Below are 27,300 nucleotides of genomic sequence, written 5' to 3'. Positions count from 1 at the left end.
AAATGAGTTGTATTTGTTACGAAATGCAAAGACACTCATTCACAAAGCTAGTAAAGCCGTCTCAAACATCACGAATGTCACATAATTAATGCTCCAATGCTCCTTACATGTAAGAGTGACTGATAATGGGGCTACAGCCCCCTTTCAAAAGTAAGAAAATCACCAGAAATATCCTTAGTAGGGACATACGAGAAGAAGGTGTTTTTGTTAATTATTGTGAAATTTGGCGTCATTGTAGCAAAAGAGTATGCATTTTTGAAATATGGAATGCTATTTTGGTAACGCACCGCCTTAGGGGAGCACAGGGGACGAAGCATTAGATGATGTACCTTTATAAAAATTCAAAATTGTGTTCCGGAAATGCCAGTGAGCGTCAGATTTTTCACAAATGTCACAGAATTAATATTCTAATGCTCCTTGCATGTGTCAGTAACTTGTGTGGGGCTATAACCCCCTTTCATAAAATATCCCCATAATTTTTCAATTTATTTGAGGTGACATTTGTGTTGCCTCTGTACCATATCGGGTTGTGCATTAATGGAAGCCATGGCTAAAAATAATATACATTTCCTTTCCCCCGACTTCGATCCGACATTTTGTTCTTGAGTTACCTCTGTTTTGGGCATTTTTCCGACTGGTTTTTGGCTGGTCATAGCCAAAAGGAAGCATTGTGCACCCAGGTTATCTTATCACGCTGTCAGGAATGAGCTCTCAAACGTTGAAAGTGTTGTTTTGAAACACCCTCTATATGTCTATCCTGTTCCTGATTAGCTTCTCTTTGCCAATCAATTTCCAGTATTCCCAAAATAAACCAAAAGTGAACTAAATTCACTAAATCGCCTTCCCCCTATGCTTTCTTCTTGTATAGTACTTATTATATATTTATATTGTAATTGACAGAGATTGCCAATATTGATTGAAATATCTGGTTAAAATTCTATTAGAGGAATTCCCTCTTCAGTACAGAAATTCCCTCCATGCATCCTACCGCCATTTTAGGCGAGATGGGATTAAGTAAGATGGAAATTCCCATCTCCCCTAAAATGGTAGACATTCTTATTTTGCAGATATAAGTGGCTGATAAATCGTTAGGCGAGGTGCGATTAGGCTAGATGTGATGGAATCATCTGGAAAGGTAGGGGTACGGTAGGTAGCGGCATAACGTCACGCCGTCCCCCATGTCTATCTTTGCCCATTGTAATTGCTTAGGAAGTGGGAGGACGCCGTACACAGTTTTTTGGAGGTGGCGATAGGGTCCCCCGCGTTCCCACGCACTTTAACCCCTGCTGCTAAGTATTAATTGCTGTGAGGACTAACGAAAAATATTATGTGATAATAATAATAATAATAATAAAGTATCTGAATGATACAGATACTTTTTCAACTTTTATTACAATTGCTGTGGGTTTCCATGAATCTCGTTATATTGTTTTTGAAAGGAATAAAGAGGCTTCAAACAACAATATGATTTGTATAAAGAAAAAACGCCTTATCAGTTGCAAGAACTGACAAGTGGCCTTTTGGCTGTTTTTTTTAAACACAATATTATGAGGCACAGAAGCCACCACGCCTTCGGTGTGCTTGCTTTTTTGCCTCAGGCAGCTTCAGCTACTAAAATTAAGACTTTGCTTCAGGCAGACAGTACTAAAATTCTGTCAATTTATGTGTAGCTATCAGCAACCACACAGGTTCTTTGAAACGCTGAATTTTACAAGAAAGGTTTTGTCCATCGGATAGGAAGCGAACGAAGCCCACCGTACGTTGTAATTCCTCCCCTCTTTTGCACACTGTGTGAAATTTAACTTGTATACTGTAGTAAGTTACAGAATAGAGAATGCTATTTTTTTTAAATGACATTATCGAATAAGATTGCCCATTATTACAATATATTCAAGATGAAAAATATTCTTTTAACAGTCGTCGTACTTAGTTGTCTGCACTGAAATTCCCATAATGTGCTTTCTTCTTTTCTAATATGAGCTCCGAGCTTCTTCGTGTCTAAGTGGTTAGCGTACGTGCCTTTGGCGTGAGAGACCAGGGTTCGATTCCGGTGAGAGCTCATGTAGTTCGGGTTTGTCAATTAATCAGTAGGTCCCGTCTTATATAGCCTCGCTGCTGAAAGGGACGACAAAATCAACTCAACTGATATTGAGCACCATAGGAGATATAACTCTGAGGTGAATTTTGTCCCTGGAAAACCTCCCAAAATCACCAACGGTACGAAATATGTCTGCAATGCAACATGTCCATCATTTCCAACTCTATGCTCTGTGATCTAGTTTGCTTTTCATGTTTTCAGTAAACTAGACAGACAAAAGGAAGAATAGAGGCTTTCTTCCAGAAAATTGTGTTCGAGGGTGGGGGGTCACACAGGCTCGTATCCACGGGCAGTCTAAGGGCCGGGCTCACCAAAAATTTTTACATTAGAATGATCTATGAGCATTAAAGTAGTCAGCCATTAGGATTTTTTTGAAATGAAATGAAATGAAATCTCTGAGTTTTACGTCCCACGGTTATGCCGGTTAGGCTAAAGGAGACGGTGATGATGAGTAATGAATGAAATGGTGGAGTGAAGAAAGTGGGAGGAAACGGGAGAACCCCGAGAAAACCCACGCACACGGTGTTTGTCCACCAGAAAGTTCACTTGGCGGGGGCTGGGATCGAACCCGGAACCCCAAGCACCAGAGGGGAACGCTCTACCACTTAGGATTTTTTTTGTTTTAGGATGATACCAGATTCGACTCCTGGTGTAAGCTCAACTTTCAGTATTGTGTCATTTGCAGGTCTCGTCTCATACAGATTCGTTGAAAAACCTCATGTGCTATGACTAGTATGCGAACTAAAGTTTTTTTTAGCAAAAGAGAGAGAAATTTCTTGCTTTAGACTCTGCCTGAAATTCTGTTTTTCTGGAGGCGAGATAGTATGGTTGGGAACGACCTATCAGATTCAAGTTCCGAACCCAAATATAAAAGACCTTCCTTTATTACCTTGGTGTTGTATAAAGACGAAAAACAAAAATATACAGATAGCTCCAGTAATAGATATTATAGCAAAGAGATTTAAAAAATAGGTGGTTTTGAAATAGAGAAAGGACAGTACCTGAGCTTTATTAGTATTACTAGCATATATTACCCGCTTTGCTAAGTTAAAATGAAAATTTTAAAGCACAACTCCGTATTTCATGTGTTTAGTACCCGTGAAATATGCTGTTTTCGTTTTTAATGGCATCGATTTAAACAGCATCGTAAAGATCATTGATCAACTCGGCGACCCCAGAAATCATGGATTCGACACCAATAATGGTCATTTTCGGTCATTTATATATATATTTCCTCCTCCCCTATGTTGCGGGCCATGGCAACGAAAGTGTCACTGTTCATCTCAGCGACCCCCCACAAATGTGGATTCAGCACTAATTAACGGTCATTTTCCATTATCTTTAAATATCTCTTCCTCCCTTTCCCCCAAGTTGTGGGGTTGAATTTGAATTTAAACATGATCAAAAGTACCACTGCTTATCTAAGCGACCCAGAAAACTATAAATTTGACACTCATAGTGGCCATTATCGATCATTTTATATATCACTTTCTCCCCTTCTCGCAAGTGGCGGAGCTGATTTTGCATTTAAACCGGATCGAAGATCTCACAGTTCATCAGAATGATCCCGAAAACTATAGATTAGGCACTAATATTGGTTATTTCCGATTATTATTATTACATATAGCTCCCCCTCCCCCGTGCTGCGGCACACGAAATCAGAATTGTCACTGTTAATCTCAGCTACTCCTAAAACTATTGATTCGACACTAATATTACTCAGTTAAAACATTTTTAAACGTTTATCCCCCTCTCCTCCATTGTACCCTCCACCTTCTCAACTATTAGGGTTGAACTTGGATTGAAACAGCATCAGAAGTGTTACTGTTTGTCTCATCGGGCCCGAAAACTATGGATTCAACATTAATATCGGTCATTTTTGATCATTTTTAAATTTCTCTCCCAATCGCCCTCCCCTACGTTGTTTCGTCAAAGTAAATAGCCTAAAGTAATTCCTGCCCTTATACTCATGTATATTGAAAATTTGATTTAGATCGGTCGGGGGATTCAAGAGTGATGAAGTCGAAGAGACAGGCATTTTTAGTTTTATTTTTTTTACATATATCTGCCCCCTCTCCCTCCCCTTCGTTGGCTCGTCAAAGTGAAATGATAAAAAAAAACACCCAAGGGCCGACCCTCATATTTGTTGAAAATTAGATCGAGATTGGTTGGGTGGTTCAAAAGTTATTAGGTTTTATTAGTTTCTATTCTATTCCCCCCTTCCCCCTAGGATGTACCGTTAAAGTAAAATTAAAAAAATGTTTCCAGATAAAAACCTCATATATCTTGAAAATTTGATTGCGATCGGTCGGATATTCAAGATATAGTTCAAGTGTTATTAAGTTACAAAAATAGTGGCTTTCAGTATTATATAAATTGATATATATATATATATATATATATATATATATATATATATATATATATATATATATATATATATATATATATATATATATATATCCTCCTTCTCCGCCCCCACGTTACTTCGTCAAATTTAAATAACACGATCCCAGGCCTAAGCCTCATCTATGTTGAAAATTTGATCAAGATTGGCCGAGTGGTTCAGGAATTATTAAATTTTATTTATTTTTACACCCCCCCTAAGATGTACCATCAAAGTGAATAGCCTAAAACCAGCCCAGCCGTAAAACTCATCCATGTTTCAAATTTAATTAAGATCAGTGGTGCGGTTCGGGAGATTTATACTCACAAACATAGTGTTTCTCAATTTTATATATATATATATATATATATATATATATATCGGGTGTTGCAAAATAAGTGTTACAACTCTTGGGAGGTGACTCCTGCCAATGAGACAAGAAAAAAAGTTCTGTTGAACTTTCGGCTATCGGACATAGTTTCAGATCTACAAAGTGCCGAAAGCGTGGGAAAATGACTTTCGGACGCCAATAGTTCGGAAACTATCCAACGAAAAGAGGGCGGGTAAAAAGTTTACTGAAGAAGTCATACCTGCTGTATTGAATTTTGCATGTTTCATAATTCTACCATGCACGCGCAAGGGATTCCCCAAAGGAACATAGGGAGTCCCGGATAATCTGCCAAATGAAAATTGGTCTAAATGGATATGAATTGATAGAGTTTCTACCAGGTAACAATAATTCGTTTGTATTAACTCGATATCTGGAACAAATACAAAATGGCGGACACCTTCATACCCGTTGTGTGTGGTTGCATAACCGCCAGGTACGGATGCTGGCCAACAGTGACGTTCTGAGTATTAAGTGTAGCGAATTTGTACTCAACTGCTCTATAAAGACATCTGGAGTGTCGGTAGAGCACAACAGATGAAACAAGGCGATTCATATGTATGGAAACACTGAACAAAAAATTCCCAGAAATGCACTCATACTCAATAAACCTGAGTTCAAAGCGTCGGAATGTAAGATTAGCGTCAACAACATGACAGCCATTGCCAATTCACCAATAATATTCCCTCAAACCGATGCAATATGATCTGCACAGTTGCATACCAATAAGGATGCAACAACGTAGGCCAATTTGAAATTGTGCAAGGGGACTCACAAAGAAACTGCATAAACTAAATGAACGTCACTAGTGGGATCGCATGATCGATATTGAAATGTTGGCAATATGTGTGTTGGTATTGACACGTAGCTAATGAACAAATGTCAACATGTCCCACTACTGCTGAGACACCGTCCCACGTGCGAAAAATAGGAAAATAACTACTCGGGTCTTGAATCTGAGCCCGTGGGCTCAGTAAGATTGGAAACCGCAACCACGCGAGCGCTCTAGCCCTTATGCTTCGAGGGAGCCTCACTTTCTCTGTGTTCTTTTCTTTGAGAGGTACCCACTTTGTTTGGCAAGCGCTCTTGTACAGCCTCCCGACATGCTTGTGTGTTTCATTTTGTTATTCCTACTACACAGTTATAAACAATCAGAGCTTTAAAATGTTTCTTCCTATTTCTCATGTCGTTTTATTTTCCATATGGTGTTCCAGCAGTAGTGTTACATGTGCCAAATTGGTTCATTTTCGTCTTTGTCTTGGCATGTGCACTGTGTGTAAGATACGAATTTCTGGAGGTATTTTCCTATATTTCGAGTACGTCATATGTCCCAGAAGACGTGGGACATGATACAAGTTTGTTATTTTCACGCTCTATCAGACTTTGAACCATGGATTAAGAGATTTCTTTTCATATGTATCGACAGTGGGACAATGTCCCAAACAAAGAGAGACATGGATACAATCGTGTTCTAGTTACGTTCTACCAAAAAGTGCACCAATGTAATAGCAGAATGTACAACGTTATTTTCCTAGTTTTCGCACGTGAGACGGTGTCCCAGCAGTAGTGGGACATGTTGAAATTTGCCCATTAGCAACATGTTGATATCAACACACACATTGGACACATTTCAATATCGATCATGCGATCCCACTAGTGATATTCATTTACTTTACCCAGTTTCTTTGTGAGTCCCCTTGCACAATTTCAAATTGGCCTCAGTTGTTGCAACCTTATCGGTATGCAACCGTGCAGATCATATTGCATCGGATTGGTGGAATATTATTGGTGAATTGGCAATGGCTTTCATGTTCCTGATGCTATTTCTTACATTTCCGACGCTTTGAACTCAGGTTTATTGAGTATGAGTGCATTTCTGGGAATTTTTTGTTCAGTGATTCCATACAAGTGAATGGCCTTGTTTCATCTGTTGTGCTCTACCGACACTCCAGATGTCTTTATAGAGCAGTTGAGTACAAATTCGCTACACTTAATGCTCAGAACGTCACTGTTCGCCAGCATCCGTACCTGGCGATTATGCAACCACACACAACGGGTATGAAGGTGTCCGCCATTTTGTATTTGTTCCAGATATCGAGTTAATACAAACGAATTATTGTTACCTGGTAGAAACTCTATCAATTCATATCCATTTAGACCAATTTTCATTTAGCAGATTATCCGGGACTCCCTATGTTCCTTTGGGGAATCCCTTGCGCGTGCATGGTAGAATTATGAAAGATGCAAAATTCAATACAGCAGGTATGACTTCTTCAGTAAACTTTTACCCGCCCTCTTTACGTTGGATAGTTTCCGAATTATTGGCGTCCGAAGGTCATTTTCCCACGCTTTCGGCACCTTGTAGATCTGAAACTATGTCCGATAGCCGAAAATTCAACAGAACTTTTTTTCTTATCTCATTGGCAGGAGTCACCTCCCAAGAGTTGTAACACTTATTTTGCAACACCCGATATATATATATATATTAGTAGTGTCGAATCTAGATTTTTTCCTATGGGGGCAACGTAAAATTTTACGGCACATTCCACCAGCCCCCCCCTTCCAACAGAACGGCGAATATGCATCGCTTTTACCACTACCACTCTACATTGAGACTTTTCCCAAATAGGCAGTACTTGCTTCGATACAAGGAAAAAAAGTTTGAAGGGCCGGATCGGGACTGTGAAGAAAAGAGTGGCAGTGTTGGGCAAATTTCAATTGAATTGACAATTAACAAATAATCTGTAAATTTAATTGTTAATTGCAATTGACAACGGAAGTAAGTAATGGTTAATTGTTAATTGCAGTTGCCCATTAATAAAGGAGAATCAATTGCAATTAATCAATCGATTGAAAGTAATTGCAATTGAAATTAATTAGCAACTAATTCAATTGCAATTTTTGATTTCCACAGCAATTACCTTCAATTGATTGATCAATTGCAAATTGATTTTCACTGATTAATTTTCAACACTGTAGTTCAGAGAGAGTGTGGGGCAATGAAAACTTTAGCCACGACCAACTGACCCACCACCCATCGTGACCCATGACCCACCGTGACCCACTGCCCCACCACCCACCATGAACCACTGTCACACACTGTGACCCAAGATCCACCGAAACCCATTGTCATCAACTCTGACCCACGAATCATGCTCTCTTCTCTACTGACTAAAGAGTTTAAACTTGTAATAAAACAAGGCTATGAAATTATCACTCATTGGATTTTAAATTTCTACGATCAATCACTCAAGCACCGCTCTATTACAATAACGGTGGATCGTACCTTTCTAATATAAATAAAATAGAGTTTGCTTGAGTGTCTGTCTCTGTATTTGTCTGCGGCCCGTGGACCAGACGAGTGGACGAAAGTTTTTAAAATTTGGTCGCGGTTAGCTTGGTCTAGGCCACAGATCAAGACGAAGAGTTTTTTTTTTTTTCAACCGGGACCGGCCTGGGAGACAAGCTGGCCGAGAGTTACCAAATTTTGGACACGGATAAATTGGTTCAGTCCCCAGACCAAGGTGAAGCGTTTTTGACTAAATTCGAACCAGGGGGGGTCTCAGGAGGGCGTTAACCCCGACATGTAAAAGTAGTAGAAAATGACCGATATTAGTATCGATTTCATAGTTTTCGCGGTCGCTGAGATCAATGGTGATACTTTCATTAGCGACGATTTTCTAATTCAGCCACCATTGTATGTGGGCCGGGAGTCACCGGGGTGGAGAATTGCGAGACATGTAAAAATAATGGAAAATGACCGATATTAGTCTCAAATCAATAGTTTTCACTGTCGCTGAGATGAATGGTGATACTCACACAGGCGTTGACTTCCAAATACTGCCCCCATCGGCTGCTGGCCAGAGGCATGTTATTTTTTAAAAATTGGAACCAGAGGATCATAGGGGCTTTTATCGGAATATGTAAAAGTAGTAGAAAATGGCAAATTTTAGTGTCACATTCATAGTTTTCGCGGTATCGGCTGGAGGCCAGAGGCGATTTTTTCACAATTCGAACCAAGGGGGTCTCAGGGGGCGTTTACCGGGACATGTAAAAGTAGTAGAAAATGACCAATATTTGTGTCGAATCCATATTTATCGGGATTGCTCAGATGTATAGTGACAACCCCGATAGTGTTTACGTTCAAATTCAGCCAACATCGGCATTCCTAATGAAAACACATGTATATATATTATCTTGTTTTCCATGTAGTTAACATTAATGTCATAGTAGATTAAATGATAAAATTCGAATTAGTAATTCTGTTTTACATTGCTCCATACATACACTGGAGCAAATCCCGGGGGATGAAGGGGACATGTTCCCTCCAATCTTGGAACTGGGGAGATTGTCCTCCCCAATAATCCGATTTGAAATGTGTTTTTTGGGAGAGAAATTTGATTATTTGTGTCCGATTGCTAGAAAAGAAAGTGAGATGAAATTAATGTTCACTCAGAATAAGCCTCAAATCTGCCCGCCTCCCAATGTTGAAGACAATTCTGCTCCCCTGATCCTCTACAGCATTCTTTCTCGGCTACAGAAATATTTTGAACATCGCTATAGATGTATATATATATAATATGGGAACGATCTTACCCGTCCCCCCACCCTAATGTTGAAGACAGATTTGCGCTGTTGCATACATACCTGTCGTTTCTCGTTTCTTTTTGTCCATGAACTCAAAATCCTGGACAAGGCTTGCATAAATTTCTCGCCGTGCTTTTTGCTTTTCAATCCTGTCCTTGAAAGAGTCTGTTATCTTATCCCATATGCAAAGTCTACATTCCACAAGTTCAATAACGGTTAAAATATCGAATGGAAAAATTCCTGCCATCTATAAAAATCTAAGAAAAACTAGAAAGGAAGAATGCAATAATACACAACCTTTTGATCCAGTCACTGTAGATAAAATGCAGAACTCTATCAGGGGGACGATCCCGGTACAAAGGGGAGAGGGAAAACTTGGATACATAGCTTTGGTCTTTGTTTTCAAATGCCATTCTACACATTATTTTTTAAAATGGGAGATTTGTAATAGTTTTGGAAGTGAGAGAAAAAATCTATAACAAGTGAAGCATGAAGTCACATCCCTATTGTTGAGATCACAATCAAGAAAATGCCAAGTGAGTAACTTGTCATTGGAGCTTGGGAAAGAGTGTTTGATTGTGTTGGTTTCGTTTCAAAATAATAATTCTACTTTGACTTGTCAAAAAATATTGTATTCAATCACTGCTTATAGAGTGGGACCGGGAAAAGTGATCTGCACACAATTCTAATGAAAATAAAAGGAAGTAATAATAATCAGGATTTTTTCCATATGCTTATGTTCACAGTGTATCAAAATTTGAAAATTACGCTTAAATTAATTTCCAGAATGTATTGAAATTTAAATGCATTAATAGATTAAAAAATATACCATGAAAGAGTGTGTGTGTGTGAGAGAGAGAGAGAGACAGAGAGAGAAAGAACAAAAATTAAAAATTAGTGGAAAATAATCAAGAAATTGGTTATCTAAATTTTCTATATTCTATTTGGTAATAGCTATTTAGAGGGAAACCAGTACTCTTCAAACTTCCCACATTTTATACTTATTTAATAAAGGGAATTAGCTACTCCAAAACAGAGACTGTAAAAAAATAATAAGCTATTCTGAAGTTGTTTATAGGACAAGATAATAATAATATTATTATACAATTATAATAGAAAAAAATGGAAACAACAAAATTCCAAAGACAAGAAACGAAACAAAAATATACAGCGCCTTGTAACTCACTCTCTTCATCTAACCCACTGGCCGGCCGACATTATCGGCCACATGTGCATCCAATCATAAGAAAACATTGCCACCGACAAAATCGGTGTCGGCGATACCGCCGACATTATCTGGGGCTTGGCCGACAGCATCTGCGTGTCGGAGGATCGGCCGATAATATCGGTGGCGTGTGTAAGCTACGATTTGAGTACATTGAAATCGATTTCACCGCCGACATTATCGATGCTTCCACCGATATTATCGTTGCCGTGTGCAAACGCACTAAGACTTCTCTTTGATCTGTATGTAAACTTTTGTCAGTTGATGCAAAAATAAGTGAGTTTGTTCTACGCTCTACATTTCGAAACTGATTTTGTAAGATGAACAGACTCCCCGCACTTGAAAACAATATAGACAGATTTTCTGAAACTTTTGTACGTTGTTAGCTGCAATATTCCTGTACAGGTAATTATTCGCGAAGATGTTTACATAGAATCAAGGAAATCTTTACGATCTATGAAGAGAAAGAAAACAGAGTTTGTTCTTATTTGCTGTCAATCTGCATTCCATCGGTTTCTTTTTCTCCGCGGACAATCCTACGTTCACGCACGTGACCTAGCGAGGGAAGAGAGAGAAAGAAATCTACCTGGTTAGATTTTTATCTGCTGTTCTGCACTGTTGCAAAATGCAGCCAATATCTTAAACAGATTTTAAATGGAAGAAAATTAATTTTTAATTAGCGCGCTATAATATTACCTTAGCAAGAAAAAGTAAAAGTGAAAATGCAATATTATTACTAATAAACCTTTGGCCGAATTCTGAACTCTATAAAGTAAATAGTTTTTATAAAATTTTGGAAATAAATATGCTATGTTATTATATATATTAGGGATGGCCAAAAATTTTCGGATCCGGATATCCCGGATCCAGTGAGATCCGGATCTTGCCGGATCCGGACCTAGATCCGGATCTCGGATCCGAATTTGAGATCCGGATTTCGGATCTGGGTCCGGATCTCGGATCTGGGTCCGGATCTCGGATCTGGATCCGAAATTCGAATCTCAGATCTTGATTCGTATCCAAACCTACATCTGAAATTGTGATCTTATAAAATTGAATATCTAAAATTCGTTAAAACTTTTTTCGGATTCACTGATATAGTAGGTTGTTGTGCTTTTAAATGTTTCCGTAACACGTTTGTGCTACCTTTGTTCTTTATTTTATTTTAACCTTGCAATATGTACATGTTGCACTTTCTGTCGAAGTCGCTTTAGTAAAATGTTTCCAAGTTTGATTTCTTCCCATTTCAGAGTATAGTGAACTGTCTGAAAACTGATGTAAATGGTAACAAATTCTTCTGTTTAGCTCCTCTTCGAAACTTAATGTTAGCTTCACATTGATAATATTTATTTTATTCTTAGAAAATAAACTTTTTCCTTTTCTCAGATACAAATGAAATATCTTTTAGATAAGGCCCTTTTAATCGCAGGAATACTAGACAAAACAAACTCTTTATTAATAGTAGTTTCTGACTCACTAGAGTCCAACCATCAACAAATGTAACCATCAACAAATATCTTTCACTTCGAAGGTATATACAACAAAAAATATAGACTGGTTGGCGTGAGAATTTCAGGAGAGCGATATGGTTGTGTTCGTTGTATGACTTTATTACCTAACTTATGGCTTGCCCTTCTGAGGTCGGTCGTTTGTTGAAGGAGTAAATATAAAAGAGATTTCTATTATTTTTTCTTCACCCTCCATGTTTCTTTAAACATACGTTGCAGGAGGTAACCAAAACATATCCATGCGTCGTATCATTGAAGCGTTTTGTGTTTTGTATATTAAAGTGTTCAAAAATATTTAACATATTCGCATTTGTTCATGTGATCTCAGGTTCAATTCTCGGTGGGAACATACATGAGAAAATTGAAAGCTGAAACAATATGAAAATAGTATTTAAAAGTCAGGAAATTGATATTAAAACTTTAGCTATATATTGGGACTGTAAGGCTGTAGTTAAATTAACCCACACGTTTCGTGAAGATATATTACGTCGTTACTGTTTTTTCACTATAAGCTACCAGATACATCCTCAGAGGCTACTTTACACTGTAGTAATCAACAGATGAAAACATTGGAAAAGGAATGGAAAGAAGGTCTCCAGAGCCTTAGATCAAAGTACTAACCTAGCATTTGCCCAGTATAACTGAGAAACAACCCTCGAAAATCCTCAGTCAGGATGGCTGGTCTCCGAATTCGAATCCGGTATTATCCAATTGCGAAGCAAGAATCATAACAAGTAGCCTGAGCTCGCTCCGTATTATTATTATTATTATTATTTAATTAATGTAATGTTTTAAAATTAGTGCAAATTAAACCGTACTTTATTTATTGCTGAAGTTATAGTTAATAAGTCTACATGAAACATCAGTCCGCTATCAAGAAAGAATACTAGAACTTGAATTCAGGAAGCGGGGGTAAAGAGATTAATGAGGATGAGGAAACTATGTACGATGCATAAACTGAGTAATTATGACTTTGTCACAGATATATTCACTTACATACGTCAATTAATATTTCTCTGATACAGTGCACTCTTACTTTCTATAGGCATGAAAATGGCCCGCTTTTGTAAACGAACACACTAAGCACGTGGGTATAGGTGCAATGTCCGTGCAAAGAAATATAGGTAAAACTAGAAAAAATAGGGAAAGCGAGGGGAAATGATAAACCGCCTTTCAACTTAAAAAAAAAACTAAAAATAACTAAACTTAGAGCTACGAAAGACGCGAGACGAACTTTATTGAAAAGATTGTTTTTCCTTAGTGAGTAGTTCTTCTAACTATGAACATGAATTAAAAAGAAACCAAGTAGCTAGCTCCGAGTTTCGCAAACTAGTTGAAAAGAAAATATTGGATAAAATTTAATAATAAAGAAGGCATTTATGATAATTAAAACAAACTAAATTCTTGGCACGACAGTCCTTTGGTTCCTACCAGCGGCCTTACGTTCAAAGTGGGGATGTGTAGTCAACGCATCGACACCCGAAGTCCTTATGCCGGCTTTCTAGACTGGAGTCCGCTACCTCTTACTTAAGATAATTCCCCCACGATGCTGGGTCAACATCGAAATTGTTGAGTGCCTCTCCGGAAATTGAACCCATGACCACGGGCACCGAAGGCAGGCTTTCAGTCTTCTATAGACGAAAAGCTATAGTTACCCACATTATCTAATACAGAAATAAGTTCTGATTCTCTAATAGCTGCTGATGGTGATAGTCAAGGTTCACCGAAGCATGAACCCAAACCCAAACTGAGATATTGATGTCACTGGAACGCCTGAAAACTCATTGTGGGTAAGTGAATTGCCCGGATGTCCGGAATTGTCAGGATGAAGGGCGATGGTGATGTGAAATGCAGGGCTGTCAGAGGTACTACTATATGATAATTGGATTTATAATCTATGTTGCCATAAACCCTCTTCAAGAACATAACTGTTAATCTTAGCTTTGAAAATGTTACATAAGGAGTTTTATTGCTATTATTAGGTTGCATTAGGAATTATCGGATTTATTTTAACGCTTAATTTTTACATCTCTTCTAAACTACGAATATTTAAATCGCAATTATACCCTTAAGGTCAATTAGTGATATTTTAAATCATGAAATGAAATGAAATCTTTAAGTTTAACGTCACGCGGTTATGCCGGTTAGGCTAAAGGAGACGGTGATAATGAGAAATGAGTGAAATGGTGGAATGAAGGAAGTGGGAGGAAACGGAAGAACCCCGAGAATACCCACGAGCACGATGTTTGTCCACCACAAAGTCCACACGACGCGTGCTGTGATCGAACTAGGAACCCCATTCACCGGAGGTGAACGCTCTACCACGGAGCCACCGCACCGTTCATTTTAAATCATTTCGAACCAACTTTATATACGGTTAGTCTTACTATATTTGAATAATTGAGACCAGAAGCAGTCTACACGCTAAGTCCAAAAGAATCTTGGCCGACCTCCTGATAAACCACGTCTTTCAGAAAGGTGAATTGTGGCAATCCGATACCCACATGAGGAAATCTTCGGTTCAGTGTGAAAGCTTCCATAAGAACCAGCACTCTCATCAGTGATATGTGCTTTGGTAATTTTTATTCAATGTGAAAGTAACTAACTTTATTGCAAAAAAAAAATGGCATTTATTTCAAACAAGTCGCCATTACAGTTTTCGTATTTAAACACAACACTCATGAAAAGTCATGTTAAACCGCGACTTGCCCCTGAAAAAGAATATATATATATATATATATATATATATATATATATATGTTTTTAGTTTCTCGTGTTCCCCAAAGTACACCCGGACTTAGTGCAAGTGTCTCCCGCTTGCACTACCTAGGTACAAACGGCTACGATCTTGGTACTAGCACTTGTTTTGGTTTCCAGATCTCAAATATTTATCTTTCAGCCTGATTCTATGTATGAATCCGAAATTTGAAATCTAGATAAGGGGCACCAAAATTCATAGTTTATTCTCGGTGCTCATATTGTGATTTATTAAATAATTATTAAATCTAATTGTAAGTTATACATTTGATATTTTGAGCAGACTGAGCAAGATAAATATACGTAAAAACTAGTCAATACTTATCTTAACTGTTTATGTTTTCTTAACTGTCAATGAAATAGGTGTATTGAGGAATTTTAAATATTCGTGTTTTGTATTCCGGTTTCAAATATAAATATGTATGTATTTCATCTCGGTCCTGCAACCGGGTGGACTTAGATTCGACATTCGAACTCTCATCCGGATCAAATCAGATTATTTTTTAGTTAAGCAAGCATTTAATCGTTAGTGTAGATTGAAGGAGACAAATAGACTTGTCAGTATTCTTCTTAATTTTCTGTTTTCTTCTTCACTGTCAGGACTTCGTGAAATTTCTTTCGGCGAATTTTTGATATTCAAGTTTATCACAATTTGGGTGTGATGTGGGTTTGGATAAGAATCAAGATCTGAGATCCGAATTTCGAATCCAGATCCGAGATTCGAGATCCGGACCAAGATCCGAGATCCGGACCCAGATCCGAGATCCGGATCCAGATCCGGATCTTCGAATCCGACCAGATCCGGATCCGGCCATCCCTAGTATATATAACGTTACCCTCGCGTTCCCCCTCAGTTTTACCCCTACTATATATGAGAATTAACATTTCCCTTTATACTTATTATGGACATAACAAAATGGATACTCAGAACAGTTTTGGTTTTCAAACACTAATGCCAAGAAGCAAGCATATCTCCATGAAACAAGCATATCGTTTTGTTTATTTCTTTCTTTCTTGACTCTTCGATCTAGTCGATCGCCTGAAGGCAAAACATCGCACAGCAAACCAGCTGCTTCGACACTTGCCAACGACGCAACGAAAGTCTTGACTGAAACTACACTCAGGCAAAAAAAAAGCAAAATGCCCGCACGCTTCTGTGCCTTGTAACATTGTGTTAAAAACAACACAAGGTCAGCTATCACACACCTGATAGGACTTTTATACAAATCGTCGTTGTTTGAAGCCTCTTTATTCCTCATAAAAGCAATATATCCAGATTCGCGAAAGCCCACAGAGATTGTATTAGAAAGTTAAAAAATATCTTTATCATTCAGATCATTTATTATTATTATTATTATTATTATTATTATTATTATTAGTAGTAGTAGTAGTAGTAGTAGTAGTAGTAGTAGTAGTAGTAGTAGTAGTAGAATTACCACATAATATTTTTCGTTAGTCCTTACAGCAATTAGTACTTAGCAGCAGAGGTAAAAGTGCTTGGGAATGCAGGGGACGCCGTCCCCCACCTCCAAAAAATGTGTACGGCGTCCCCCCAGTTCCTAAGAAATTATAATGGGCAAAGATAGGCATGGGGGACGGCGTGATGTCATGCCGCTACCTACCGTTCCCGTACCTTTTCAGATTCACTTTATCTTTTCTTAGCAGGAAATCGATACAAGAGTTAGTAGGACAGCCACTCTTTATTGATAAATATAGTAATTTGGAGTTATTAAAAACAAAATTTCTGTGTCTAGAGGTAGAAGAGAGGGGACCATGGAAGTTAGAGAGGACCAGATATTAACAGCAAGTTCTGACCAGATATTAACACCGCAGAACCAGAATATGATCAAGGGATGGACTAAACCAGCGTTTCCCAACGGGTGTGCCGCGAATGGGTCGCTGGTGTGCCGCGAGGAAATCGGAACAAAATTATTAATTCTATAGCAATCAAATTGCAAGACATACAGAAAAAGGTATATTTGTATTTCAAATTACTACTATGAATCTAAAATTTAAAGTTTCATACTGTGTTACTTTTCTGTAGAACATTTTTCTGTACATTTCTAATTTTGAAAAAAAGTATTTGTTATCATTGTTATGACCATTATTGCTCCTTTATTGTTGCAGACTATTTCGTGACTTGAAATTTTAAAATATTATTCAATCCTTCCGGCAAAGTAAACATGCATACGAATTACCTATATTTGTGTTTAAAAGTAAAAGAGATTCGTTTGTTCGTTCGTTATTTAGTGATCCTCCTTCTTAATGAAAGGTTGGATACGGTTTTCGAAAAAAAAACGTGTATTTTTAACAACTTGAGCCCTATATCTGATTGTAATTGTTCTCTATTTTTAAATTTAAATGAAAAATAAGCATAATGATTTACCACGGGGAAAAAACAGTGGTCTAGCTTTCTTCTCTGTGAGAAGGATGTCAGTAATCAGAAAAAAACTACAGTATTTTATATTTTCAAATAATAATAATAATAATAATAATAATAATAATAATAATAATAATAATAATAATAATAATAATATTGATAATAATAATAATAATAATAATAATAATAATAATATGTGTGCCGCGAGAATTCAAGTTACCCTGAAGTGTGCAGCAAGTTGAAAAAGGTTGGGAAACGCTGGACTAAACCATAGTTTCCAACTTTACCCAGTGTAAATAAAGTAGGATTGAAACCCACTCTATCCAGTGTACACCTGAGCGTCATGGGGGGGGGCTGTATCCCTATCCCCTATAAAATTCCTCTTGGATCCGCGCCTGTTGAAACCAATTCCTAATTCATAACTTCATACACGGCACGATCAAGCACTGAATCTATTGAAATCTTACTACATAAAATAATTATCGAGTGTCTACACTTTTTCTATTGAAGCTCATAGTATATTCTATCATAATATAAATTGTCACTCATGTAGTGTGTGCTAATATAACTAGGGATGCGCACGAGACAAAATTTGTGGCTGTCTCGTCTCGAACATGTGCTGTAAAAGTGATGTCTCGACTCGAAAAATGTATATTCCTCTATTGGAAGTGCCATGTCTCGACTCGAATTTTGTCAGGAAAATCCTGTCTCGATTCGTCTCGTGCGCATCCCTAAATGTAACTCATGACAAAAATGTTTTGTTTTAAAACAAAATTAAACGGTTGAAGTGGACTCTGCCAAGTAGAAGACATCCAATTTATTAAACCGCCTCGCAACTCACTTGGCAGCACACTTAGGTTACACTCTTCACCTTTTTCCCATGCTATCTAAAGTATCGGCTAATCTTAAATTCGCATTGCCGATTCGGGATTTCTAACAAGAGTTATTATGTTGCAACTTAATTTGGATGTGAAATCCTGACTTAATTAGCATTTAAGAACTTCGAAGTCTGCATTAAAATCATGACAGAAATATAGTTAAATCTCAGTTCTAAATTTTATGTCTACCTTGCATCTAAATACTTGTGCTGTCATTCCTTTCAATGTTGGTAGAAGCCGAAGTTCCAATTGATCCCAATTTTTCGCTTTAATTCCCTCTATTTGTTCATAAAATTTTAGAGAATTATTATTATTAACAAGCAACACTTCTGAAGTGTAACACTCCGATCTTGATAAAATTTGGAAGGTAGATACTATACATGAAATAAACGAATACGTGTTTCTTATTTTCTGCGGAGAAAAGGGCTTTAAGGGGCAAGAGACCCCACCCACAATTTTGAAAGTTGACGCCCCAAAGGCAAAAACCAAGGAAACCGAAGTAAACGAAATTTTACACACATATTGCAGATATAAAATGAGGGAACACGTGTTTCGTATTTTCCTGGAAAAAACGGTTAGGTGGGGACCGGATCCCTCCAAAACTTTCATCACGAAATATCGAAAGTGATAATAGCAATACGACAAATGTGTGTAAAGGACACAAAGAATTGCAACGAAACTTTGTGTATGAACAACATACCAAAAAATAAGGGCACACGGTTTTTTTTATTTTGTGCTGAGAAACGATTTCAGGAGGCAAAAGCTATCACCCAAAATTTTGAAAGTTAAGGCCCGGAAGGCCAGAGGAAGTGAACCGAACTGAATGAAATTGTGCACAGATATTGTCGACATAAAATGAGGGAATACGTTTTTCTCATTTTCCTGAGAAAAAAAAGAAAACCGTTTAGGTGAGACACACACACCTCCAGAACTTTGATCATGAAATATCAAAACTGCTAATAACAGAAGTGTTTGAAGGACATGACGAATTGGAACGACACATTGTGTAGGGACAATACGCAAAAAATAAACGAATAAGGTTTTTCTTTTATTTTCTGCGGAAAAACGGTTTTAGGGGGCAAAAGCACCCATCCCAAGTTTTGAAATTTGAGGCCCAAAATGCAAGAAGAGGTGCACCGAATTAAATGAAATTGTGCGCAGATATTGTAGACGAAAAACGAGATAATTGGGTTTCGTATTTTCCTGGGAAAACCGGTTGAGTGAGGCACGGACCTTCTAAACCGTTGATTAGGGAATATCAAAAGTGCAAATAAGCATACGCAAAAGTTCCTAAAGAATATGGAGAATTAGAACGAAACTTCGTAAAGGGACTATTTGCAAAACAGTATATGAAACGTGTTTTAATTTTTGCGGAAAAACAGTGTTGGAGCCTAGGTCCCATCTCCCCCCCAAAAGGAAATATTACCGTAATAGCTCAGAAAGGGGTGGACCCAAGCAAATCAAATTGTGTGTAGACATTATATGTAAAATAAGGGCTCTCGTGTTTCTCAAGTGTTCCTATCCGTTTTGCTTCAAATTTGGCATACCAATAGCAAACTGGAAATAAATTGACACGTGTTTTTCTTTATGCTAAAAAAACATTGCAAGGGTTAAAGGTGCCTCCTGAAATACTATAAAATACGCTATACTGTTTGTGTTTGCTGTTACTTGATCTGCCAAATTTGAAGAAATCGGATGGAGACACGACACTTGTGAAACACGAGAGGCCATATTTTACATATCCAATATCTACATACAATTGCTTTCGCTTCGGTCCACTTCTCCCGCGACTCAACGCCTCGGTTCACTCACATTTTTTTTCTTTGAGGAAAATACGAAACACGTATCCCCTCACCTTACCTCTACAATATTAGTGGACATTTCATTCACTTCGGTCCACTTCTTCTTGCCTTTTGGGGTCAAATTCCAAAATTGTAGACGGGGGCTTTTGCCAACCAAAACCGTTTTTAACCAAAATTTAAAAAAAATGTATTCGTTTATTTTTTGCGTATTGTCCATACTCGCAGAGCTCCTCCGTGGCTAAGCGGTTAGCGTACGCGCCTTTGGCGTGGGAGACCCCGGTTCGATTCCCGGCGGGAGCTCATGTGGTTCGGATTCCACGTTAATCAGTAGGTCCACGTCTCATATAGCCTCGCTGCTGAAAGGGACGCTAAACTAAAATCAACTCAACTCAACCCATACACGGAGTTTGATGCAATTCTTCATGTCCGTTACACGCATCTGATATACTGTTACTAGATATTTTGATATTTCGTGATGAAGGGTTTGGAGGGATCCATGCTCCACCTGGCCGTTTTTTCCAGGAAAATAAGGAAACTTATTCCCTAATTTTGTGTCTACAGTATCTGTCCACATTTCATTCACTTCAGTTCACTTCTTCTTACCCTTCGCGCGTCAACTTTCAAAATGTTGGTTTTGGGTTCTTTTGCCCCTAAAACCGTCTTTCCGCAAAAAAGAAAAACATATTCTTTATTTTTGTCCACACAGAAAGTTTTGTTGCAATTCTTCATGTCTTTTACACACATCTAACATATTGTTACTAGCATTTTTCATTTTTTGTGATCAAAGCTTTGGAGGGTCAGTGCCCCACCCAACCGATTTCTAAAGGAAAATACGAAACCCGTATTCACTCACTTTATGTCTACAATATCTGTGCACAAATTCACTCCCTTCGGTTCACTTCTTTTTGCCTTTCGGGAGTCAACATTCAAACTTATGTTTGGGAGGTTTGCCCCCCAAAAACCCTTTTCCCGCAGAACATAACAAAACCCGTACTCATTTACTTTCTGCGTATTGTCCATACACAAAGTTATGTTGCAATTCTTTATTTCCTTTACACACATCTGTCATACTGTTATTATTACTTTTGATTTTTCGGGATCAAAGGTTTAGAGGGGTCTGTGCACCAACCTACTGTTTTTCCCAATAAAGTACGAAGCTCGTACCCTCATTTCACGTCTGCAATATCTGTGCACAATTTCATTCACTTCGGCTCACTTCTTCTGGCCTTTGGACGTCAACTTTCAAAATTTCGGGTGGTGGTTTTTGCCCCTGAAACCGTTTTTCCGCAGAACAGAAAAAAAGTATTCATTTTTCTGCGTATTGTTAATACACAAAGTTATGTTGGAATTCTTCAAGTTGTTTGCACACATGTGACATACTGTTGGTAGCACTTTTAATATTTCGTAATCACAGGTTTGGAGGGGTCCATGCAGCACCCAACCCTGTTTTCCAGGAAAATAGAAAACCGTATTCTCTCATTTTACGTCTACAATATCTGTGTAGAAATTCATTCACTTCGGTTCACTTCTTTTTGCCTTTGGGCGTCAATTTTCAAAATTTAGTGTGGGAGCTTTTGCCCCCTAATACCATTTTTCAACAGAACATAAAATTGCTTTATTTTATTGCTTTATTGCTTTATTTCTGGCGTACTATCTATACTAAAAGTTTCATTGCAATTCTTCATGTCCCTTATATACTTTCTACATACTGTTATTAGCATTTTAATTTTTTTGTAAACAAAGGTTTGGAGGGGTCCGTGCCCCACACGAATATTTTCTCCAGGAAAATATGAAACCCGTATCCTTATTTTATGTCTACAATATATGTTCACATTTGCACTCACTTCAATTCACTTCTTGGGGCCGCGGTGGCTCAGTGGTAGAGCGTTCACCTCTGGTGCTTGGGGTCCCGGGTTCGATCCCAGCCCCCGCCAAGTGAACTTTGTGGTGGACAAACACCGTGTGCGTGGGTTTTCTCGGGGTTCTCCCGTTTCCTCCCACTTTCTTCATTTCACCATTTCATTCATTACTCATCATCACCGTCTCCTTTAGCCTAACCGGCATACCCGTGGGACGTAAAACTTAAAGATTTCATTTCATTTTTTTTCGATTCACTTCTGTTTGCCTTTCGAGTTCAACTTTCAAAATTTAGGGTGTAGCTTTTGCCCCCTAAAACCGTTTTCTCGCAGAACTTAGAAAAAACAGTATTCGTTTACTTTTTGCGTATTGTCCATACACAAAGTTATGTTGCAATTTTTCATGTCCTTGACACACATCTGACATACTAGCACTTTTGATATTTTGTGATCAAACGTTAGGGAGGGTCCGTGCCGCACCCACTCCTTTTTTCCAGGAAAATAGCAAACCCATATTCCCTCATTTTATGTCTACAATGTCCGTGCACAATTCGATTCACTTCGTTTCACTCGTACATAAAGTTTCATTGGAATTCTTCATGTCCTTTACACAAATCTGATATACTGTTACTAGCACTTTTGATATTTCCTGAGCAAGTGTTTGGAGTGGTCCGTGCCCAACCTAACAGTTTTTTCAGGAAATACGGAACTAGAATTCCCAAATTTTATTTTCACAATATGTGTGAAAAAATTCATTCACTTCGGTTCACTTCTTCTTGCTTTTTCGGCGTCAAATTTCAAACTTTTAGGGTGGGTTTATTTGCCCCCTAAAACCGTTTTCCTGCAGAACATTAAGAAAACGTATCCTTTCATTTTTTGCCTATTGTTCATACACAAAGTTTCGTTGCAATTCTTCATGTCCTATACACACATTTGACATATTGTTACAAGAACTTTTATTTTTCGTGGTCAAATGTTTGGAGGGGTCCGTGCCCCACGCGGCCGTTTTTTCCAGGGAAATACGACATTCGTATCCTCATTTTACGTATTCAATATCTGTGAAAATTTTTATTCACTTCGGTTTACTTCTGCTTTTCAGGGGCCGCCGTGGGTCAGTGGTAGAGCATTCACCTCTGGTGCTTCAGATCCTGGGTTCGATCCCAGCCCCCGCCAAGTGAACTTTGTGGTGGACAAACACCGTGTGCGTGGGTTTTATAGGGGTTCTCCGTTTCCTCCCACTTTCTTCATTCCACCATTTCATTCATTACTCATCATCAACGTCTGTCTCCTTTAGCCTAACCGGTATAACCGTGAGACGTAAAACTGAAAGATTTCATTTTTTCTTCTGCCTTTCGGGCGTCAACTTCCAAAATTTTGTGTGGGAATTTTTCCCTCTAAAACCGTTTTTCCGCGGAAAATAAAAAAAACAATATTCATTTATTTTTTTGTCCACACATAAAGTTTCGTTGCAATTCTTCATGTCCTTTACACACATCTCAGATACGGTTACTAGCACTTTTGATATTTCGTGATCAAAGGTTTGGAGGGGTTAGTGCCCCACCGAACCGTTACTTCCAGAAAAATACTAAAACCGTATTCCCCCATTTTATATCTACAACATCTGTGCACAATTTCATTCACTTCGGTTCACTTCCTTTTGCCTTTCGGGCATCAACTTTCAAAATTTTGGGTTGGAGCTTTTTTCCCTTAAACCTGATTTTCACAGAAAATTTAAATAAATGTTTTCCTTTATTTTTTGCGTATTGTCCATAGACGCAGTTTCATTAAATTCTTCATGTCTTTCACACACATCTGACATGCTGTTACCAGCACATTTGATTTTCCGTGCCACGTTCCGTGCCCCACCTAACCGTTTTTTCGAGGAAAATACGAAACTCGTATCCTCATGTTACGTTTGCAATATCTGCGCTTAATTTCGTTCACTTCGGTTCACTTCTTGCCTTTCGGACATCAAGTTTCAAAATTTTGGGTGGGAGCTTTTGTCCCTAAATCCGTTTCTCCGCAGAAAATTTAAAAAGGCCGTATTCCTTTAGTTTTTGCGTATTTTCAATACAAAATGTTCCGTTGCAATTATTCATGTCTTTTACACACTTCTGACATACTGTTACTAGCAGTTTTGATATTTCGTGATAAAAGGTTTGGAGGGGTCCGTGCCCCACCCAACCGTTTTTTTCCAGGAAAATACGAAACTCGTATTCCCTCCTTTTACTTTTACAATATCTGTGCAAAATTTGATTGACTTTGGTTCAGTTGTTCTTGCCTTTCGGGTGTCAACTTTCACAATATAGAGTGGGGCTTTTATATTAAAACTTACGTAACTTTATGTAACTTTTTCTTTTTCATGAGATTCTTTTTTGGGAGGTGAGGAGGTAAATGTTTTCCTCTGATATGTGTCTTTTGCCATTCATCTTTTTTGAACTGCTTAAGTAAGATCATTTTGTAACTTTTGATGTCATCCATCTCCGTCATGATAATTTTATTGTCATTTTTAACAATTGGTTTTATTCCCTCATTTGCAGTCTGCCACACTGATATATTTATTAGAAAATTGAGGTTTGGTCCAGCGCCTGTCGAATTCGGAACCAACCCAACCGCCGAGCTTTTTGGGTTGCCTGCTATTGCAGGAAAACGAGAATTGCAGGTGGTAATGCACTTTTGGAGTCGTGTATACAAAGTCATGAAAAATAAGAAATCCTGTATTTTATTTCACATCTTAACATCAAAATCCTTTTGTACCGCGATTTCAACTTCTTTCTCTGAATCTCTTTACGGGTAAAATAAAATTTCTGAAATGAAAATTTTGGGAAAAACTAATTTTTCGTTACTATTTTTTGTTTCAGAACATTTTTCGTGTCGAAACAAAATTCTCCTTCACTAAAAGTTTGAGACAAAACAAAATTCTGTTTCAGAAATATTTTTGTATACAAAAGAAAATTCTGTTTAACAAAATTTATAAGAAAATTTATTATGCCAAAAAAATTCTGTTTCAGGAAATTTTTAACAAAAGTTTTCTGAAAGAAAGATTGTTTCAGAAAAATTTGTTTATGAAACGAAACTTACTGTTCATCACAAAACTGCTCCGACTAAATAAATCTAATCAAATCGATGGTAACATTTGAAAATCACGCGACAATTGCTGTAGTATCGCTAAGGCACTGACTTACATTGAACTCACACTACACTCATACCAACACTCATCCATGTGATTCATCTCTAAATACAGAAAACAAAAGTATAAGCTTATGTGTATACGTTTTAATGGCGATGCTTAGCACTGCATTATGAGTCAACAAGGTTTCCTTCAAGGTCCAAGTCGTACACGAAGTACAAAATGATAACACGGATCTAATTTTTCTATATGAAATATAAACCTATTGCGAAACCTGCTCGCACTAAAAGCTTCTAAATGGAATACGGTGGCTCGACAGTTGTTTCGGATGTATGAGGTCCTTGCTTCAATCGTCATCCAACTATGTTCATGATTCCCCACTCTTTCGTCCTATCAATTCTCATCATCCTTTCGCTTAGCCTCGATTGGGACGTTAAATTTAATATTTCCTAAACCTAGCTCGAAGAATCGAACTCGGACGATTGCATTGTCTATAACATAGTAATCACGAGGTAACTACCACATATAAGGTACCCATGTTCATCCAAGAGGTATATTTTAATAAACAAAATGGATCACAAAGCACATATCAAATTTAAGAGAATGATTTTAAGTACACCTCCAAATAGTCGTACAGCATAATAAAGCCACTCATCAAACACAATAAAAGAATTTAACGTGGATTGTATACACACTCTATAAAATAAGATTATAACAATTTCCAAAATTTTATACCAATAAAAGGGAACTAAGTAGACACTCATTGTTTGTGCCCCATAAGGACGGAGCATATGAAAACCAAAAGGAATGGATTAACATCATGTATCCTCATGACGCGATCCTAAAGGTGATGGACAAATCTGAACCCTGGGACAAATGCCTTTGCTTTCAGTCATACTATGTTCGAAATGATGACTCACGTGTTTTCCTTTTTTGTCATCTGTCGCACGATTTCACATTTATGAGTGTGCCCATAGACTTTAAAATCGTGGCTTTGCTGACATTTTGACTGACCACAATTTTGCACATGCTAATTTTAGAGAGTAGATACTTGTTTCGTTTTCGTTCATTTCCCAACAGCATTCCAATTATACGCTACTTGATCTCGTCTGTTACTTTTCTGTTTGCTAATTTTGAGTTGGACCCCGCCCGGGACACTGCGGGTGGCCCAGGGACAACAATTTTTGCTTTGATACAGTAGATAGACAATAGGATAACCGGATGTGAATTTTGACCTTTAGGCCTGACATGGAAAGGTTCCCATGTGACCTAAACCGGGCATAAACTGACCAACACCAGTATGTTGCTATGTTAGAATAAGGAAGCTATCAGCTTGGACAGCTATTAGTTATAGAAACAAGCTGAAACATGTCTTTTCGTTTTCTTCTTCATGTTCTTGTCGTTTACTGGATAGTTTCTTGAATCCCTGCGATCCGCCTTCACCTGCGAAGCTAAGAACGGAAGTTTCTCATAGCATTGGGTAGCTATTGCAATTGTCCCCCATCCCCATCCCAATCGTTTAATATTGAGTGATCGAAGCTTCCCAATTGATTGGTGTTCGTCTTTTCGTCTTGTAGTGAATAGCTATTTTGGACCACTTAGCCCTCTAGCAAAGTATACATATATATATTGATTGACGTTAGGCCCCCTTGTAGTATAGCATATGATATATATCGTTCGGAGCTATTCATTGCGAAGCACTAATGCTTTTAAATGTTCAATGCTCTCTCTCTTTTTTTCATCAAGAAACAAACTCGGACAAAGTGGTATTTAAACGTAAGTAACAAATATAAAAATAAATTAAAAATTACAGAATCACATTATCATTTTGGGAAAGTGAAAGTGAAGCAGACAACTAACCTTGATTGTAGCTTCGTTAACTTACGATATAAAGATTCTTTACACAAAAATCCATTTTGACGGGAGATGGGATCGAATTTGGTACTTAGAATTAGAGTTGAATTTAGAGTTGGCGATTGGCGATTTAGAGTTTAATTAGTTCTTGCATGAAAAAAAATAAATTCACGTATATAGCATTTCGTATTTATTTTCGTTTCACGACAGAAAGAACGAATTAACTTAATGTCTTAAAATATTCAATGGTTTATCACCGAGAATCTAACCCGGACCCTAAATATGTTTTCATTTTGAAAGCTCTCTCACTGGAATCGAACTCAAGACCGTGGTTCTTCGTAAGTGTATGTGACATGTATAAACATTTTCTACTGACTTTCACATAAGCGGAACGGAACTCCCCAGGCCTCCAGGTGGGCAGGGCCCCCCACACTGATCAAAACCTCAGCAG

At 37.9% G+C, this 27,300-nt stretch overlaps 1 protein-coding gene across 1 annotated transcript in view; it reads left to right on the top strand.

The window, feature by feature from the left end:
- The window catches only part of LOC145683304 (brachyurin-like), a 550,784-nt gene that overhangs the window by 212,429 nt on the left and 311,055 nt on the right, over positions 1-27,300 (top strand). The gene's annotated exons all lie outside the window — the stretch shown is intronic.

Source organism: Thermobia domestica, chromosome 4 (assembly GCF_964235325.1).
Source record: "Thermobia domestica chromosome 4, izTheDome1.hap1.1, whole genome shotgun sequence".
In the NCBI taxonomy this organism is placed as follows: domain Eukaryota; kingdom Metazoa; phylum Arthropoda; class Insecta; order Zygentoma; family Lepismatidae; genus Thermobia; species Thermobia domestica.
The sequence above is the reverse complement of the archived record's forward strand: the minus strand, read 5'-3'. Positions and strand labels throughout refer to the sequence as shown.